Source organism: Zalophus californianus, chromosome 8, assembly GCF_009762305.2.
Source record: "Zalophus californianus isolate mZalCal1 chromosome 8, mZalCal1.pri.v2, whole genome shotgun sequence".
NCBI classification, from domain to species: Eukaryota; Metazoa; Chordata; class Mammalia; order Carnivora; family Otariidae; genus Zalophus; species Zalophus californianus.
Genome location: NC_045602.1, coordinates 104,654,269 through 104,672,799, shown reverse-complemented (window position 1 = coordinate 104,672,799; position 18,531 = coordinate 104,654,269). Strand labels below are relative to the sequence as shown.

The 18,531-nt window shown below is 43.1% G+C and overlaps 1 protein-coding gene across 1 annotated transcript in view; it reads right to left on the bottom strand.

The window, feature by feature from the left end:
- The window catches only part of PAK5 (p21 (RAC1) activated kinase 5), a 303,256-nt gene extending 286,257 nt beyond the window's left edge, over window positions 1–16,999 (bottom strand). The window contains exon 1 of the mRNA XM_027623712.2: window positions 16,569–16,999. The gene's annotated coding sequence lies outside the window, so the exon portion shown is untranslated. The remainder of the gene's footprint in view (window positions 1–16,568) is intronic.
- Window positions 17,000–18,531: the final 1,532 nt, after the last annotated feature.

Below are 18,531 nucleotides of genomic sequence, written 5' to 3'. Positions count from 1 at the left end.
TCCTGGTCTGATAGCTCTCTTCAGATTTCTCCTCCTTACACCTTTTAGGCACACCAGAAATTACAAAAGGACTCTACATGTTTCTGCCATTCCTGGTGGGAAGCTCTAGCATCCAAGGGGCCGTCTGCTGTGAAAAAGAAACCTAGAGGGCTCCTTGCTATACCAATGATGATGAGTTTCTCAAAACCATACCTTAAATCCAAGGCTTAGACATTATTTTAAAAGTGCAATGGTTTGGGACCTGCTGAGCCTGAATATCCTGGTGTGGTCACTGATATGACCTCATCAACTTCGGATCCCTTTCTTGCACCACACTGTTTGAGGCAGATGGCCAATTTTAAAACACCTTCCCTACAATCCCAAACCACTCCAACTGATAATTTTCATCAAGGGAAACATCTGGGTTATTTTCTGAAACCCCACTACAGGCTGCTAACTGCCTGCCCAGTATCCATTCCTCACTTCTTGCTGATCAAGTACATTTCAACACCCAGTTAAAATGTACTAACGTTTACTGTATACCCATATATAAATATGACTAAGCCTTGTCTCTCTGCCCTCAGCATATGTGTTACACCCTCTTCTTTCTCTATGCAAAACTATTTTGGGTTTGGAGTTTTTTTTTTTTTTTTAAAGATTTTATTTATTTATTTGACAGAGACACAGTGAGAAAGGGAACACAAGCAGGGGGAGTGGGAGAGGGAGAAGCAGGCTTCCCATGGAGCAGGGAGCCCGATGTGAGGCTCGATCCCAGGACCCCGAGATCATGACCTGAGCTGAAGGCAGACGCTTCACGACTGAGCCACCCAGCTGCCCCTGGTTTGGGGTTTCTAGTAAGGCCCAGACTCAAGACCATTTTTATTATTCATGCCAACAGATATAACTTTTATTATATTTTCTCCAAATTTTTCCTGCTTTCATGTTATCTGCCACTAAAAAATGATCGTGGCATGAAATACATTATTTGGGACACAGAGTTCCATTAATGCCTTGGAGGAGATGGCTTACCAACTGGTCCACCAGTGCCCCACAAGAATGCAATTGCATTACATGGGTAAATGATTTACTCCTGGGGAATATTTTATCCTCTGCTTTACAAGGTCAATTGTAGTCTTAACTTCTGTCTCATTTTTCAATATCAGATACATTTAACAACTGCATGTTTAATTACCTAAGACCCCAAATCAGTACCAACAGTTATATTACTGCATTCATTTGGAATGACTATGACTATGAGAGCAACTTACCTCTGGTTCAATGTCTTTTTACCCACTGTACATGTGGTGTCTTTGTCTATGTTAATAGATGATCCAATCAATACACTCACAGTTGGCTAGCAAAAGATAGCCTTTTAAAAAAAACAAAAACAACAACAAAAAATACAATGACCTCTGAAGTTCTGCAGGCACATGCTAAGGAAAAACCAGGTATGGATATACCGAGCCTGTTAATGCTGCCCATATGCCTACTGACTTCCAACTGCCTGTATCTGTGTTCCTAGGAGCTTTTTCCAAAAGGAATTTGACAGAATGTAAGGTTGGAAATACAGATGAATTAACATCCCCTGGGTACAGTCTTCAACCAGTTACAGATGGAAGTTAGTGTATAAATATCTCAGCTCTTCCTTTTTTATGGACTAATTCTAAAGCATGAGTTATACACCATTTCCAGTTCCTCCAGTAGTAAATTCCAATTTTGGTAGATTTTCCTTCCTTACGTTACTTCCCCCTCTCTCCTAATGATGTGCCTGTAATTTTTCAAATAAACTACTTTCTTCCTGAATCCTTGACTCAAGGTCTGTTTGCGGAGGGGGTGGGGGAGGGAACCCAACCTAAAACAGAGGAGGACAGAGGAATTAGGTTTCAGAACTTAATACTTTTTGCCCTCATCTTTTATACTTGCGGGAGAATAGTCTTAATACAGCAAGGAAGATCTGCTCCTGGATGGGCATCTGCCAGTTTCTAGTCATAAAATGACAATAATGGCAGCACCTAATTTATAAGCCCATTGGAAGGATTAAATAAGATAGGGCACATAATGCCTATAAGAATACCTGGCAAGTAATACGCGCTCAAATAATTTGTTATGGTAAATACCATTGTTCTTACTCTGAAGTATAGCTTTTCTTTTTACAACCACATAAATAGCTTCTTGGGCACCTACTATGTGCCATAACTTCATCTTGGGAATTATTAAAACTGCAAGAGACAGAGCTCTGGTTCAAATTCTGTCAACATGTAACTGCATGAAAAGCTATTTTCACCAAGAAAAATCTGGACAATTAGCAGTGCTGCAGTAACAGTGTCCTCAGCAGCTCAAGAATGGGGTTGAGGTTTGACCCGAAATGAAAATTCTATTTCCAAATGAAAAATTGTGAGGGTCCTTCCTTGCAAGAGGCCAATCATATGCAAAGAGGCAATCATATGCAAACTGGAATGCAAAATCTCCATCTTGTGTCCACAGCCCTTGCAATGTGACTGTGCAGCAACTTTCTTTAAATAGAATCCACTTCCCAACCCCTTAAATCTGGGCTGGCCTTGAAACCTGCTTTGACCAAGAGAATGTGCCTACAGTGACCATGTACCTTCTCCCAGTCTGGGCCTTAAGATGTCTGTGTGCTTCCCTTTTCTCTTGGATCCCTGCTCAGGTGCATGGGAACAGGCTGAGGGTAGCCTGCTGAGGATCAGGGTCACATGACCCATTCAGCCCCATCACCCCAAAGTACAGCCCGTCAACCACCATATATGTGACTGGGTAGATTCTAGAGGAGCTGGTTCTGCTGGTTCTATTGGATCCACCTCTACTGCCCCAATTTTTTTTTTTTTTTAAGAAATAGATATTCAGAGAAGGCTTATTTTTTTTATTTTAAAGATTTTATTTATTTATTTGACATAGAGAGACACAGCAAGAGAGGGAACACAAGCAGGGGGAGTGGAGAGGGAGAAGCAGGCTTCCCGATGAGCAAGGAGCCCGATATGGGCCTCAATCCCAGGACCCTGGGATCAAGACCTCAGCTGAAGGCAGACGCTAAATGACTGAGCCACCCAAGTGCCCCACCCAAACTCTTAATTGGAGAATTTCCCAAGATTCAGCTCTTGGATTCCTTCTGTCTAAACTCACTTGCTTTGGTGAGGTCATCATCTCTACCTCCAGCACAGACTTTTCTCCTTAACCCTAGACTTACAAACTACTCAACATTTCCATCAGAAGTAGATGCCCACTGTTTAAACTAAACTCCTAATTTACCCCCAGAAACCTCCTTCTCCCACAGTCCTCCCTTCCTTAGGTGAAGGCAACTTCATTCTTCTGGGTGCTCAGGTCAAAAACCTTGGAGTCATCCTTGACTCCTCTCTTTCTCTCATAACCTGTACCCAATCCTGAGGAAACCCCACCTTCAAAATATGCAAGAACTGGGTCACAACTCACCACTTTCACGGCTCTAAGTCTGGTCAAACCACCATCTCTCTCGCCTGAATTATCACAGTGTTCCCCTGATCAGTCTGCCCACTTTCATACTTTCCCCTTCTCGACAGGGAAGCCAGACTCCTGGTAAAATAGGTCAGATCCTGGCCTCTGCTCAAATCTTTCCAGTGGCGCCCCGCCCCCCCCATCTTGCTCAGAGAAAAGACTAAGGTGTCCCTGCTGGCTCCAAACCCGCCTTCACTTTGTTCCAGCCATGCTGGCCTCCCTGCACTTCCTCCCACAAGCCAGGCACTGTACCCTGGGGACTGCTCACTGGCTTCTCTCCGCGGGGACGTTTTCCCATCCACAAGACAAGGTAGATGTACATGGGTAGTTCCCTCCTTCAACGTCACCTTCTCAACAAGCCTATCCAGAACCCCCCTATTTAAAACTGCACTCTTTCCTGCCACCATCCCACCCACTTCCTAACCCTTTATCCCACTCTATTTCTTTCAAAGCACCGATCACCTTCCAACCTTCTATCCGTTTCTTAATTTATTGTTTACTGTCTCTCCCTGCAGAGGAGGGATTTTATCTATGTTCATTGAAGGGCCACCCCAGTAAACACAGCAGTACTGAATGCATGTCTGTTGAATAAATGAATGACTAGTTAGGAATGGTCATATCTATTTTTATCCTATTTTTAAATTTGTATCCTTTAAGCCTTTTTATATAGCCTGTCAAAAAAAACCCAAAAACCAAAAAACAAAGCAGAAGCAAGCAGGCACCACCCTAAAAGATCGTTATCTTTATTTTAATCCTACTAGTTTAAGTGATTAACTTGGAACCAAAGATTTCTGTTTTATAGTGACATCGACAGTCCTTGCACACCCTGGTTTACCTAGGAAAGAAAGCCCCCTTCGACAGGCAGGCCATGCTCTGTGATTAAAATCAGGTTGAGGTCTGAAAAGAACTGGAAAGCCACTTTCTAAAGTCTTCTCTCGCTCTCCTATCTCAAGCAAATAGTAACTCTAGGGACAACTCTGGAATTTTCTATCTCATTTGTTTTTCATTACTTTTTAGTAAGGTACAGTGATAGCATTATTCTCAGTCGCCCTGGGTGATTCCAATATTGATTTTGAGATTCTTCCAGCTATTCTATAGAGTGCATATCATTTATAAGGTTCTACTTCACTTCTGTGGGCATATTTGCAATCTGAATGTTTTATATTTTCCAGATGATGGTATCATATGAAATATGATAGCATCCTTCTGAGTTTTGATAATCCCTACCTCCAGCAAGCTCGAGACCATATGATATCCTTTTCTATTTTGGTTTAATTCAAATGGAACACATGAGGAAGTTTTTAATAATTATCCCGTATTGCAAAAATATTGAAGTTGAGTTGCTGAAGCCTAACTATGCAAATATTCCCACCAAATATTAAGAAGGCTTTACTCAATATTTCTTTCCCTAGGATGGAATTGTAAAAATGTATCTTTGTGAAATCTCATTTGCCTTATAATTATTAAACAAATAAGCTTATATTTTTAGGAAATGAGATGAAGAAGGAACATTGTATAATGACTCAAAACCATAAAGCAACCCTCCCCTGTAATCCAAAGATGATAAATTCAAAAGGCTTCAAGGGACAAGACAGCAACATAAACAATTAAAATGGCCTGATGGGATCCCACAGGGAGTGATGGACACTGTGACAAAATGAAGACTCCATTACCTATGATGGAGGCAACTGCTACTCAGCTACAGTGGATGGGTGCCATGAGAAAACACAGGACTGCCAAATTTTGTGTTTGTGTATATATCAGGTTTTTCGTGTATTTTTCTTAAGAGAAGAAACCTGAATTTTTAGGGGAAATTTCACACTATGAGTGCCAAACGGAACATATCTAGGCCACAAGACTCTGCTCCAAAATGGCATTGTCAAATGTTTAGTACCTAATTCACAGTGTTCTCCCCCACACTTTCCAGCTTTAAAAGGATAGCTCAACTATATTTTGCAGATAGTAAAAGTCTCCAGTCGTGTTCCCTGATTCCTAGTTGTTAGTGGGCTCTGGGTGTTGAGTGTTTCTTTCAACCGGTGTAGACTGCTAATGTGGCCATGCAGGTACCCTCCACAGGAATCCAAGCTGAAGGCAACATAGTAATTGCTGTCAGTGTTATCTATACACTGCCTTTAAAATCCCGTCCAGTTATCACCCTAGAATCTTCTCTCTCTGGGCATCCTGCCACAAGTATCTGTGACCAGAAGCCTGATGAGACCCTGGTCCCACACTGGGGAACCCCCTACTTGAACCACTTACTTTGATTCATTTCCCTCCCAAGCCTTCCTGGTTTTTCTCATTTTTGAGTGCCTCTGTTACTATGGAAACACGTGGTACCAAAGACCAGAGCAGAAGTGACTAAAACCCCAGCTTCCCATAAAAAATACCAACTAATATTCAAGCATCATTGGCTGCGCATATTCATACCAGGTTTGAGACATCAGAGAAGTGTAAGTTACGTCTAGTAATGAAATAACTATTCTTAATATTTTTTAAGAAGCTCAGTCTATTTACTCTATTCCTGGAAAACTGGCTCTTCGCTTATGGTTTGCTTCCTTACTTTTTTTTTTTTAATATTTTATTTATTTATTTGAGAGAGAATGAAAGAGAGACAGCACAAGAGGGGGGAGGGTCAGAGGGAGAAGCAGACTCGCCGCTGAGCAGGGAGCCCAATGCGGGACTCGATCCTCGGACTCCAGGATCATGACCTGAGCCAAGGGCACTCGCTTAACCAACTGAGCCACCCAGGCGCCCCTCTTCCTTACTCTCTTTTCAATGTATTTAGAAGGTCTACTTTATACCCACATCCAATATTAAAATTTGTCTCTAACCAGAAACAGAAGATTAATCTTTCTTTCCGTATGTTTTTCATCTATAGAAAGGAGGAGGGGGAAAAAAAAAAAAAGTTCCATGCTAGTATTAAGGAAATGGATTAGACCATTGCTGGGTCCCAACCCAGAATTTTAAACCATGGCATTACTCTTTTGCATCTTGACTCATTTTTTTAGCCTAGGTAACATGCATTTACCAACAAACATTTTTTTCCTCCCACAAACATTTATCGAAGACCTGACGTACGTATGCATAAAGCTCGGTACTGGGGATACAGGCACCAAGAGACAAGTTACCTGCTTTAGAAGAGTTCTCAGTCTTGTACAAGAAGGGAACCAAGTAAGAAAACATCTACAAAACGCTGTGATGACTGCTTTGAGAGGGGTAACCCAAAACCAGGTGGAAAATGATTTTGGGGGGTGGGGGGATGAGGTAGGGTGGGGGGCGGTACCTGGATAGAAGTTTTCAATGGGTTGGTGGTAAGCAGGTGATCCAATGTTCCTTTTGAGGTGGGAATGAAGACAGAACAAAGAGGCTGACACAAGGTCTAATTGAGAGATGCTATGGAAGTGGTGGTGGGGACAGGGATAGGGCATAAGCGAGAAAGTAGATGAGATTTAGGGACTCCTTGGATATGAGGGGGTAAAACAAACTACTATTTAACTCCAGTCACTAATGGCTGTTACACGCAAATACTATTGGAAATTTCCTTTTGTTATTTGTTTCCATGTGTCTGAAGCCTAGACAAAAAAGAAAACGCTACAGTTTAAGACTTTTTTCCCTTTAACCACCAATCCCCCCCATCACTGTTTATATTTTTAGAGATTAAATCATCCCCATGTAGCAACTGTCTCTACTTTGGGGGAAGAATCTTTTAAACAAATGAAGTTTTCTAGTCTTCACTGCTAGGAAGTTTTTTTCCTGGGTCAGTAAATTGCAGTGCAACTAAATTAGGCAGGTGGGCAACTCAGCTGATGGTTAAGAACAACTTAGTTTGAAAAATCAGTGTGTTATACAAATATCTATTTGCATGACTCAAATGATCATCCTTAGAAGCAAAGGGGTCAAGTTCCATCCAGAAAACGGCTAAAGGGTTTCTTAAATAGTATGTCAACCTTGAATTTGAAAAGTGAAGCTAACAATTGTTGACTCTGTCATAGAATTTATATTTGGGACTGAAGGTGTGAGTGAGTGAGCTCATGCCCATCCTCTCTCCCTCCTTCCATAACTTATCAAAGGAGTGATGGAACCAACGCTTGGATAAAGTCCTCTTGATTCAGTCGGACAGTAGGGAAATGGATGCTTGGGGTTGTGAACCAGCGCTTTATAGGAAAAATAAAGGTACTCTTCACTGCTAATTTACCTTCATCAATGACCTAAGTGACAATTCCCTTGAAAACGGGCAAAGGGAATCTCCTGACATCAGTTTTAAAATGTAAATCAAGGGCGCCTGGGTGGCTCAGTTGGTTAAGCGACTGCCTTCGGCTCAGGTCATGATCCTGGAGTCCCGGAATCGAGTCCCGCATCGGGCTCCCAGCTCAGCAGGGAGCCTGCTTCTCCCTCTGACCCTCCCCACTCTCATGTGCTCTATCTCATTCTCACTCTCAAAATAAATAAATAAATCTTTTTTAAAAAAATGTTAATCAAATGTGCTTCTTATACAAGCAACCAGATATTGATTTTTGCTTTTGATCATTTGGTTAATCATAACACTGGACACAGCAAGGCCACCAATGCATTTACTTTCCCTTTTCATGGGGAAATTTGCATGAACAGAAATGCTGAATCAGAGGATTGGAGAGTCAGAATGGGTTGATTAATCCAGTGCTTTGTACATTATTGAAGGTCCAAGGACTCCAAACAAAACTTTCCTTATCTACTGACACCGGATTTCGATGAGCCAGAGTTTGACTCCTCTTCATTACCCTACCTAACTGCAGGGTAGTTTGCCTTGAATGACCTATAGAGCTCTTATGAAGATTAATTAAGATATACAGGGAAAATACTGGGATGAGGATTTAATGCATCTTGTTCAATATGTTAGATATAATCACAGGAGTGCAATCCGCTTTTCTTCTGATCTGTATTGTTGCTGCACAAGTAGCTAACTGTGTGTGTGTGTTGTGTGTACAACTGAGTATCACCTTTCTAAAAGACTTAACTGAGCAGGCCCAAGCCTAACATTTGAGGGGGCAAAAGCACAAATGGAGTCTTAATTATTATACATTCAAATATGATAAAACAAGCTAAAAATTGTTAAACATGTTCTATCTGCCTAGCTTGACAAATATGCCTTCATAGCAACCTAGAAGCCAAGTTTAAATTCAGATTTCTTGAGTTCCAGAAAACAGCCAAGTAAGGAGCACCAGCCTTCTGCCCGGTCCTCTTGCTCTTTCTACCCTAACCTCCAGCATCTGTGCGTGGACTACAATATCCTCCTGTCCCAGCTCCAGCCACACATCCCAGGAACAGTCTTTCCTCAGCCACCCTTGGGCCCAGGAGCCTTTTGAGCAGGGAAATCCACGACCTCGGTATGCACAGCACAGCACAGAGGTGGCCAAGGCGGCACATGGGCTCTTTGATTGGTACGGAGGGGTGTGGTTGTGCAGGTACAAAGAGGCTGGGGGACAGAGCAGCTGAGCTCTTTGCAGGGCAATGCCCGGGGCGGAGGGGGGGGTGGCGAACCCTCCTAGTAATTTAAGATTTTCTCGGTCCTATTATTAGTGCAACTGAAGAACAATTTCCTTTTTTCCCTTCCATTTGCAAGTCTTTCCTCAGGGAAAAGTTTATAAATAATTATAAAAGCAACATGAACCTGAGCATGAAAGTACCCAGATAGCCACAGACATTTCCTGTTTATGACAAGAACCGTGGGAAGAATACCAACTTACCTATGGATGTTTGGTATTACGTACCAAGCTATTTGAATGGAGACCACAGTTATTCATGGTGGACCAAACTCAAACCTTACTACAGGACTTGCTAAATATAAAACAGGCTGAGACTTGTGTTGGTGCCCCCGTCCATTTCCAAACTATACCTCTTGCTTCTGTGAAACTGTTTTTGGATAATCCTTCCCACTGGTTCTTATCTCACCGGAGAATGGGACCTCCCCTCAAAACTCCTGCCCATCCACAAAGATCAGGTCTGAAAAGCCCATCTGCAGGCAGGTCACTGCTGACCCTGGGCAAAAACAGCATCTCCTGGGTGAGGGACCAGCATGCACACAGTGTCCTGAATTTGCAGGAGCTGTGATTCTACAGCTCAGATGTTCTCTGAGGAGGAGAAAGGAAGGAAGCTGGCTGCTGTTCAACCCCGCTGGCCTCCAAGTCCTGGGGTAATGGCCATTTTAATTGCCTTTTTGTGTTGGTTTGGTTTTGGTTGTGTATCACCCATCTTTCTTGTTTGTTAGTAAAGGGGGCAGTGGACCTGCTAATCTAGGTGCCTTCCCCTCCCTGATGCCCAGGGGACTGAGTGGGGAAGAGGGGTTTGGAGCGCAAGCCCAGGTATAACTACAGGCAGACTGTGGCCCAGCCCTGAGCAGCCTATTCTTGGCTGGAGCCTGTTTCTCTAAGCACCTGATATTTAGAGCCTGGAGCTGACTAGGTTCTGGTTTGCTTGCAAGCCTATTTTTTGGTTGTTGTTCTGGTTTTTTTGTTTGTTTGTTTCTGCCCTGCGCTCCCCCTTCCCCGTTCCTGGCAATTCTCTTAGCTATCTGATAACCTTCTAGTAAATTCTTTTTGCTCAAGTTAGACAGTTTCTTTCATTTGCATGTAAACTAAGAGTCACTGCTGATACACTTGGCAGAGCTCCTGACACAGAGATAATCAATGAATGTGTGTTACATAAATGAATAATTATAACCTGAATGTGTATCACTACCATATTTATAAAATAATGGTTTTTCTGATTCATAAGACAATGCTATAATTTTTTTTCTTGATTCGGAAAGGTATAAAAAAGGTAAAAGCAAAGCCATACTTCTACCATCCAGACATGGCCTAACTTTGTTTTTGTTCCAGCTTTTACATACCTATAGGATATTTCCATCTCATGAAACACACATCATTGCAGACTGGCTTATTTCCACTTAAAACTGAAGTTGTTCCACATCATTACATAATCTTTGAAATGATCACTTTTAATATCTCCGTAACTATTATTTGGGGACCCTAAAATATCTTTAATGAGTCCCCCAATTTTTAGTTTTAAAGGGTAATTTTTCTATTGTTTTTGCCTGCATCTAATTCCTCAGCAGAGACTAAAATTAAAATTAAAAGCCAGAGAAATGATTGTGTCAAATAATATGAACTTTGAAAACATTTGTCAAAGACTTTTAAAACTGACCTCCAAGAAGATTGTATCATGTAATTCTCCCACCAGCAGTTATGAAAATGTCCTTCTCACTGCATCCCTCCTGGTACTGAGTATTTCTATATAGATATACATATATGCATACATATTGCTTGTTTAATACATGAAACATGGCATCTCATTTTTGTCTGAATTTGCATTTCTGTGGTTAATAGTAAGATTTATTAAATATGTGAATTAGCCTTTTTATTTCATCCTTTCAAATCATTTCTTCAGATAATTGGACAATTCTATTGGGGTGTTATTTCCTACTTACTGATATGCAAGAGTTTTTCAGTGCAGTTATTCTATTAACTGTTCTGTCATGCTTGCTGTATTTTTCTCCATGATTATTTTCTGCTTTAAACTGTATATTTTTGCATATGAAAGTTTAAAATATATTCAAAGCTATCTTCTGCTCTGCCATTCTTTGCATTAATTCCTAAGTATTTTCTTCTAGCTTTGTTTCTCACCTGCCAGATCAATGTGTTTGGAATTTAGTGAATCGTGTAAACAGAAGTTCTTAGTTGAAGGTTTTCTACCTACTTGGCATGTTGCCTTGGTTTTGTCTAATACTTTTCACTGTTTCAGAATGCTTCTGTTTCCCAAAACTACCTGAGCCTGTTTCCAGGCTACTCTATTCCAGTGAGCTATCTATTGATTCCTCCACCAGAACTACACATCTACAATGTCATTCAATGACCAGATTTTTATTTCTGTAAGGGTAACCCACCGCCACATATATTCTTTAGCAAAATCTTCCTGACTATAGTCCTGTAGTAATTCTTGTGAACTGATGTTAGAATCATTTCGTCAAGCTTCCCCAAATCCCAAAGCAATAAAACTGTATGATTGATTGTGGAAAAGTAACTACTTCATAATATCTTTCTACCCTAAGAATAGTATGTCTTCATTTGTTCGTTTCTTTTTTTGTGTTTGAGTAAAATTTTACAGCTTTCTAAATAAGTCTTTAGATGTTTCTTATTATTCCCAAGTATTTTACATACATTTCCTATTTCTCTTAAGTTTATATTTTTGTAGATTTATGAACAAAATCCTTCTCTATTTTATTTTGTAGTCAGTGAATACTGGCATTTTGGTGTAGCCATTGATTTTTAAACAGGAATTTTATAACTAACGATCTTACCGAAACAGAAGTTTATGTTTTAGTTGACTCAGTTGTGTATCTACCACTTTTACACAAAATCAAGACACAATGTCCAATATTTTGTTACTTGGGTGAAAAGTTATACTTAAACATATGCATTAAATGTTTATTTTTTTTAAAAAAAGCACTTCTCATGAAATAAGATTACATGAAATTGAGGCCATCCCAGAAATCCAAAATGTAACTTTGTAGTCCTGAACTGAACCACATTCTTTTCCCCAGGGTACTTAGTCTTGCTTTTCAAAACTACCCAGAAGTGCCCTGAAGGAGACATTCAGTCACTTCTCACTTGGATTAAATAGGACAAATAAAAACAATTCAACAGCTGATTACGAATTTTGACAACTGTGGAAGACAAACACACCAGGAGGGACATCTGGGTAGCTCAGTCATTAAGCGTTTGCCTTTGGCTCAGGTCATGATCATGGGGTCCTGGGATCAAGCCCCGCATCGGCTTCCCTGCTCCACAGGAAGCCTGCTTCTCCCTCTCCCACTCCCCCTGCTTGTGTTCCCTCTCTCGCTGTGTCTCTCTCTGTCAAAAAATAAATAAAATCTTAAAAAAAAAAAAAAAGAAAAGAAACACACCAGGAACTTGCTCTTGTATAAAGAGCAGTTTGTCTCTTATTTTAACCCCAGAGACAATAGGCAGAATGATTTTTTAAAGTAGAACAGGGCCCACCTGTATATAGTCAAAAAACAATTGCATGCTCTTCTGTACAGGAGCAGATTCCTTTTTCCACAGATAAGCCCAAGCTTCCTATTTTTAAAGATAAGGATAATAATATCTACTAATTATTAATTCATGAAGTATTTACCGTGCATCTGATTTGGTTGTGTTACTGGGAAAGACTGGAGGACTATCTCTAGTAATGAGTAGGGATAGGGACTGAGAAGAAGCTAGTTATAACAGAAGCACAGTAAATGTTATTACTGCACATTATTATTATTAATCTCTAGAAGGCTAAAAGTCTAGTTCCCCCGTTGTCCCCCTAAGGCCGAGCATGGCAAAAATGTCCAATAGGCATTTGTGAAATGTTTGTTGACTGACTGATGTGTTTTTACAAAAACAGTTGCTAGAAAATATTTTGACTCAATTCTTAACTGTTTGCTTAAAACCAATTCTTAGAAGATGCATTTGTTAAAGCCAGGAATACTCCTCTTTTGAAATCAGAATGAGTTTCTCAAATGCTCTTTTTATACTAGTAAAAAAAAAAAGTTTCTAAAAAATCAGATCTTTAAGTTGGCACAGAAAAATGCTGTAAGAGTACTCATTCCTTCACTCATTTGCCAATATTGAACATCTTCTACATGCAAGACATAAAACAAATGGCCATTAGAGTTTACAGACAGTCAAATAAATAGGAAATTGCAAATTGAGGTAAGTGCTATGGAAGAAAATTAGAAGGGTGATAAGGAGAATGGGGCTGCTGGGGAAGAGAGACGAAGGAGGCCCGAAGGTTGAGTACAGTTTGTATTGGCAAAATATTAGGGGAAATGCTTGAGATACTCAAGAGAGAGGAGGTCAGTGTTAACAGTAGCAAGAGGGGATGCCCAAGACAAGGCTGGCTAAGCACCCAAGGCTCAGTCTTTGGAACCCGTCCCAAGTATGTGAATGCATTTTATGCAAGAAACTGACACAATCCTATCTGCTCTAGAAGAATGATTTGAGGGAGCAAGCAAGGAGCCAGGGATCTTGCTAGAAAGTTATGCTAGTGATCCACGAAAGAGTTGATGACTTGAGATTTGATGGTGTGGTGGTAGGGATGGAAAGAAGAATCTGTCAAGAGATATATGTAGAAGACCAAATTTATGTAACTTTGGGGTGATTTGGGATATAGAGGGCACAGGGAATGAAGGTATCAAAGACGATTCTCCAGTCTGGCTAAAGCAACACCATGGACAGTGGTGCTATCTACCAGGCTAAGAAAGATTGGAAAGGTATTACGACTGGGGTGTTTTTGTTGCTCTTGTCATTTTTCTTGTTCAATTTGATTTTCTGTTGTTTGTTTGCATTGTGTCAGTGGGGTAGCAAAAAGAGAGGAGGCAACATTAACGAACCCCACTGGTACAGGGTATGTCAGGTAGGTCACCTGTAGGAGACTGAGATCCTGGATCAACTGGATTTCCAGATAAGTGATATTTGCCTAGTACCTGTAAATGCTGCTCTTCCTTACCATGGTTGGGAAACGTCAAATATGTTAGCTGGATTAAATAACCTTGAAAGTCTTTTCCAAACACATAATACTCTACCTTCTATTCATATGCTGAAATAATCAGGCCATTAAACACAGATCACAGGCATGTTGACATACTGGGCTGAATAGTGTCCTCCCGAAATTCATGCCTAACCAGACCCTATAAATGTGACCTTATTTGAAAACAGGATCTTTGCAGATATAATCAAGATGAGGTCATACTGAATTACAATGGACCCTAAATTCAATCTGAATAGTGTCCTTATAAGAAGGGGGAACTTAGCCATGTGAAGATGGAGGCTGGAATTGGAGCTATGTTGCCACAAGCCAAGGAACACCTGGGGCCACCACATGCAGGAAAAGGGCAAGAAAGGATCCTCCCCAAGAGGCTTCAGCGGGAGCAGGGCCTTGTCTACACCCTGATTATGGAGCTCCAGCCTCCAATACGCTAGAGAATAAGTTTTGTTTTAAGCTACCTGGTTTTTGGCAATTTGTTATGGCAGTCCTAGGAAACTAACAGTTGGAGAGTTAGATCACTTGTTTGGGGCTGACTAGCATTAACACAGGGAATACAGTATAGGGTAAATAAATATCCATTTCCCTTCCTCTTCTAAGGGTCACCACCATTTTCCTGGTGGTTTATGAGTAATCCATACACCTACCCATTTAGGTAAGTCTCTCTGTCCCCAGGATTGTTTTACAGGGGAGGAAGCTGAGACTCCGTGAAGTTAAATAGCTTGCCCAAGATCACAAAGCTAAGAATGGAGGAGTCAGAGCCCAAACTCAGCTGTCTCATCACCAAGATACCACGCCCGGAACACCCGCCTCTCACACCTGCAGCGTTGAAGCAAACTCTGACAAAGGAGAGGAGCTGCCAAACTGTGTTTTCAATGCCTGCCATTAACACTCACATTTATTAGCAAAATACCAAGTTGCAGGCACCTAGTATAATCAATCTTTACCCCTTCTCAGAGGAACACAAAAATCTTATTCTAAGACCAATACTATCAATAAACTTGCCATCAACTCTATTGCTTCCATTAGCAGTGCTTCTGCTTTGCACATATGTATTCCAAGTCAAGGTATTACCATCAGATTGGACATTTACGACTTTAATTTATTTAAATGCATTTTCCTCAAGCACTCCCCCATTTCATTTTGATGATACTGACTCATTCTTGCCATCTAAGGAGACCATAAGAATAGATACTCCAAGTATGGAGGAAAGTGTCTCTAAACTTCATGGTCACAGATGTCCATCCTTTAAATTCTAAAGTAAAAAATAAAAGCATATTCTAAATTTACCTCCCTTCCTTAACTCAGTGAGTTGTGCTGAATATAACAGATACAGAAATTTAAGGTGGCAGAGCTGTTATTCTGGGGTGCCAGTTTCATAGAATTCTAGTGTAGGAGGGGCCTTTCAAAGAGTGTCTTGTCCATCTGGACTCAGGTAAGAGAGACTGTGTCTACATACCACCAAACTCCAGAAGAGAAAAGGGAGGTGCTGAGAGATTTTGTGAGTTACCTAAGACCCGATGGCTATTTCTTGGTAGAACCCTGTGCAAGGTTTCCCAATTTCCCCCAAAAGTGTATTTAGCCTCCTAACCTGTCACCAGCTATTAAGGATGACACTTGCTCCTGGCTTACTGCCAACTTCTCTATTAATTTGACCACAGGCAGCCCCAATGCTTCAAATTCCCTTAACTGATATCTAATGTTGAATTAACTAGCGTCCCATGTTTAAACCTCCAGCTACACACACATGGGTTCGAGTAGGGCAAACACGCTTCTCCTCCAAACCTGGCACAGATGATCTCTAGACTTTTCAAGTTTACCCTCCAGGAGGCCGACGTCACAGGCGATTTTGACAAGAGTTTGGAACCGAGATCCTCTTCCACGCTCTGCCCACACCCGTGCCCAGGAGAAGTTCTCTCTCTCCATTACAACCCACCACGCGCGCGCGCGCGCATCCACACACACACACACACACACACACACACACACACACACGCAAGTAACAAAGGAAAACACAGCTCCATAAAGGCTCAGCTATTAAATCTTCCAGTCCACACCTGCCAAGAGACAAAAACCATACGGAAATCCTGCCCTGGCAATATGTGCCACACTCCTGGGGAGAAACAGGCACCCTGGCACCCCCCTGGGCGTGCGCGGCTGTATACACAAAGAACCGGTGCGGGGCTTGCTGGCGGTCCGGGGGACCAGCGCACTCCCAGAACTGGTATCCGAGGGTCTCCCCCGCGCCCTCTCGCCCGGCAGAAAGAAGCTAATCCTTTATTTGACCCGCAGAGAGCCCAGGCTGGATGGCAGCGCATGGGGGGGTGGGGGCGGTCCCGGATCTCTGCCCTGCAACCCGCCGGTCCCCAGCCTCTGGCATCTCCTAGGCGATGCACAACCGCGCGCTGTCAGATGTCCGCTTCGCATCCTCTGCCGGCGAGGCGAGATGCCCGGGGTCCGAGCCGTGCTCATCCCCGCAAGCGCCCCTCCCCGCGCCGCTACCCACCCAGGCAGCCCAGCCAGGCGCGCCTGCCTACCTGGTGGCTGGCTGTCAGCGCAGCGGCGGCGCCTCCTCCGCTTCTCCTCCGCCGCGGCTACATCGCTCGGAGCGCCATGTTCCCGGTCTCGACTGGCGCTCGGCGGGCGCACGCCGGGCAACTACTACGGGCTGGGTAGGGGCAAGGGGGGCGGGGGCCAGAGGGAGGGGGTGGGAGGCAGAGCCGCGGCTTTCTACTCTCCACCCAAGCCTCCCCCAGCTACTGAGCATGCCCAGCTGCCCGGCTTCGCCCCTAGGAGGACTTTCCACGAGCGCACGCAGCTGTTCCGGGTTTTCGCGGCAGCCGGCGGGAGGCAGGCAGTAGCAGCTGCGGGGCGGGAGAGGGGGCGGCAGAGGGGGAGGGTCGGGGGAGTGTCTCCACTCTGCGGAGCCCGGAGCCGGAGAAAGCTGCCCCTTGCCAATCCAGTCACCCAGTTGCCGTATCCCCGCGCCGGGGCAGCTCCTGCACTCCCCCTACGCACACACTGGGGGTTCGCAGAAATTTTGTGCAGGACCAATGCGGGGCTGAGCTTTGCTAAAGAGGAGAGCAAAGCGACGGGAGGAGGCGGGGCTGAGAAGCAGATCCTTCCGCTAACCTCCTTGCTGCCACCTGGACCCGTGCTTCTCAAACTTCAATGTGTCAAAGGATTAAAATGCAAATCCAGGTTCCTCAGATTCTACAAGCTAAACAATCCCCCAGGTGATGTTATTGCCGATGGTCCTCTTACCACACTGAGTAGCAAGAATCTAGAGAACACCCCTCTATGACCTCTGTGTGGCCATCCTTCAATAAGCCAGCCCAGAAATGGTCTGTGGCATCCACAGGGGCGCCTCCTGCGTACAGATGGTGCGGTGGCTAGTAAGGGAAAGTCCCCCCCGCCGACACACACACACACACACACACACACACACACACACACACACACACAACCGGGTTGCTGTGCAGCCCTGGAAGAAATCACACTAGGGCTGGGCTCTGAGCACCCAGCACAAACTAGCTACTTTCTGACTTAGAATTTGAGGCTTAGGGGAACAATGGGTTCCTGGACTTCTCCATGCTCATTTTGCTAGTTGGCTAGCAAACTAGTTGCTGCTTGAGCTGCTCACCTCAAGTCTGAACCAGTCTCCCTTGGCTGTCCCCTGCCTTTCCTGAGCTGGGACAAAAACTCAGACCGGGCATCCAAGTGCCGAATTTATTATACATGCCACGGTAAGACTGGGCTTGCCCAATGAAGAAGACTGACAGATTGTGACAAGAGGAGGACGTTTATATACCAAGAGATGACAGGGCTTTCTGATGAGTGATATTTGGGCTGAAGCTTGCAATGATACCTTGTGGTTCATATTAAATCCCCTAGTTGTTCACTCCCTTCCCGACTTCTGAAGGCTCCACGCATTGTCAAGAATATTCACTGTCCATGCCAGAGTGAGAGAGAAACATTCGCAAAACCAGTCATGAGTTTCCAACCTCGGAAATAAAGTTCTAGCCTTGTCTGTCCTTAGCTGCCCCAACAATATTTTCATGAGCTACTGATTCCATAACTGCATAGATTAAAAAGAAGGGTTTGTATCTATAGGTACCCTATTATACTCAGTAACTCTAAACAGTTTTTATCATTTCTCTCTTGCTCGTTTTCCATTCATTCAGTACCCTCAATTCAGTAGCAATAGCTGTGGTATCAAAACAGGAACCATAGGGCCCCTGGGTGGCTCATCATTAAGCATCCGCCTTCCGCTCAGGTCATGATCCCAGGGTCCTGGGATCGAGTCCCACATCACGCTCCCTGCTCAGCGGGAAACCTGCTTCTCCCTCTCCCACTCTCCCTGCTTGTGTTCCCTCTCTTGCTGTCTCTCTCTGTTAAAAAATAAATAAAATCTTTAAAAAAAAAAACAGGAACCATAGGATAAATGTGTAATTACTTCTCTCCCTCAATACTCCTATGTAGAAAGGAGAAATATGTCCT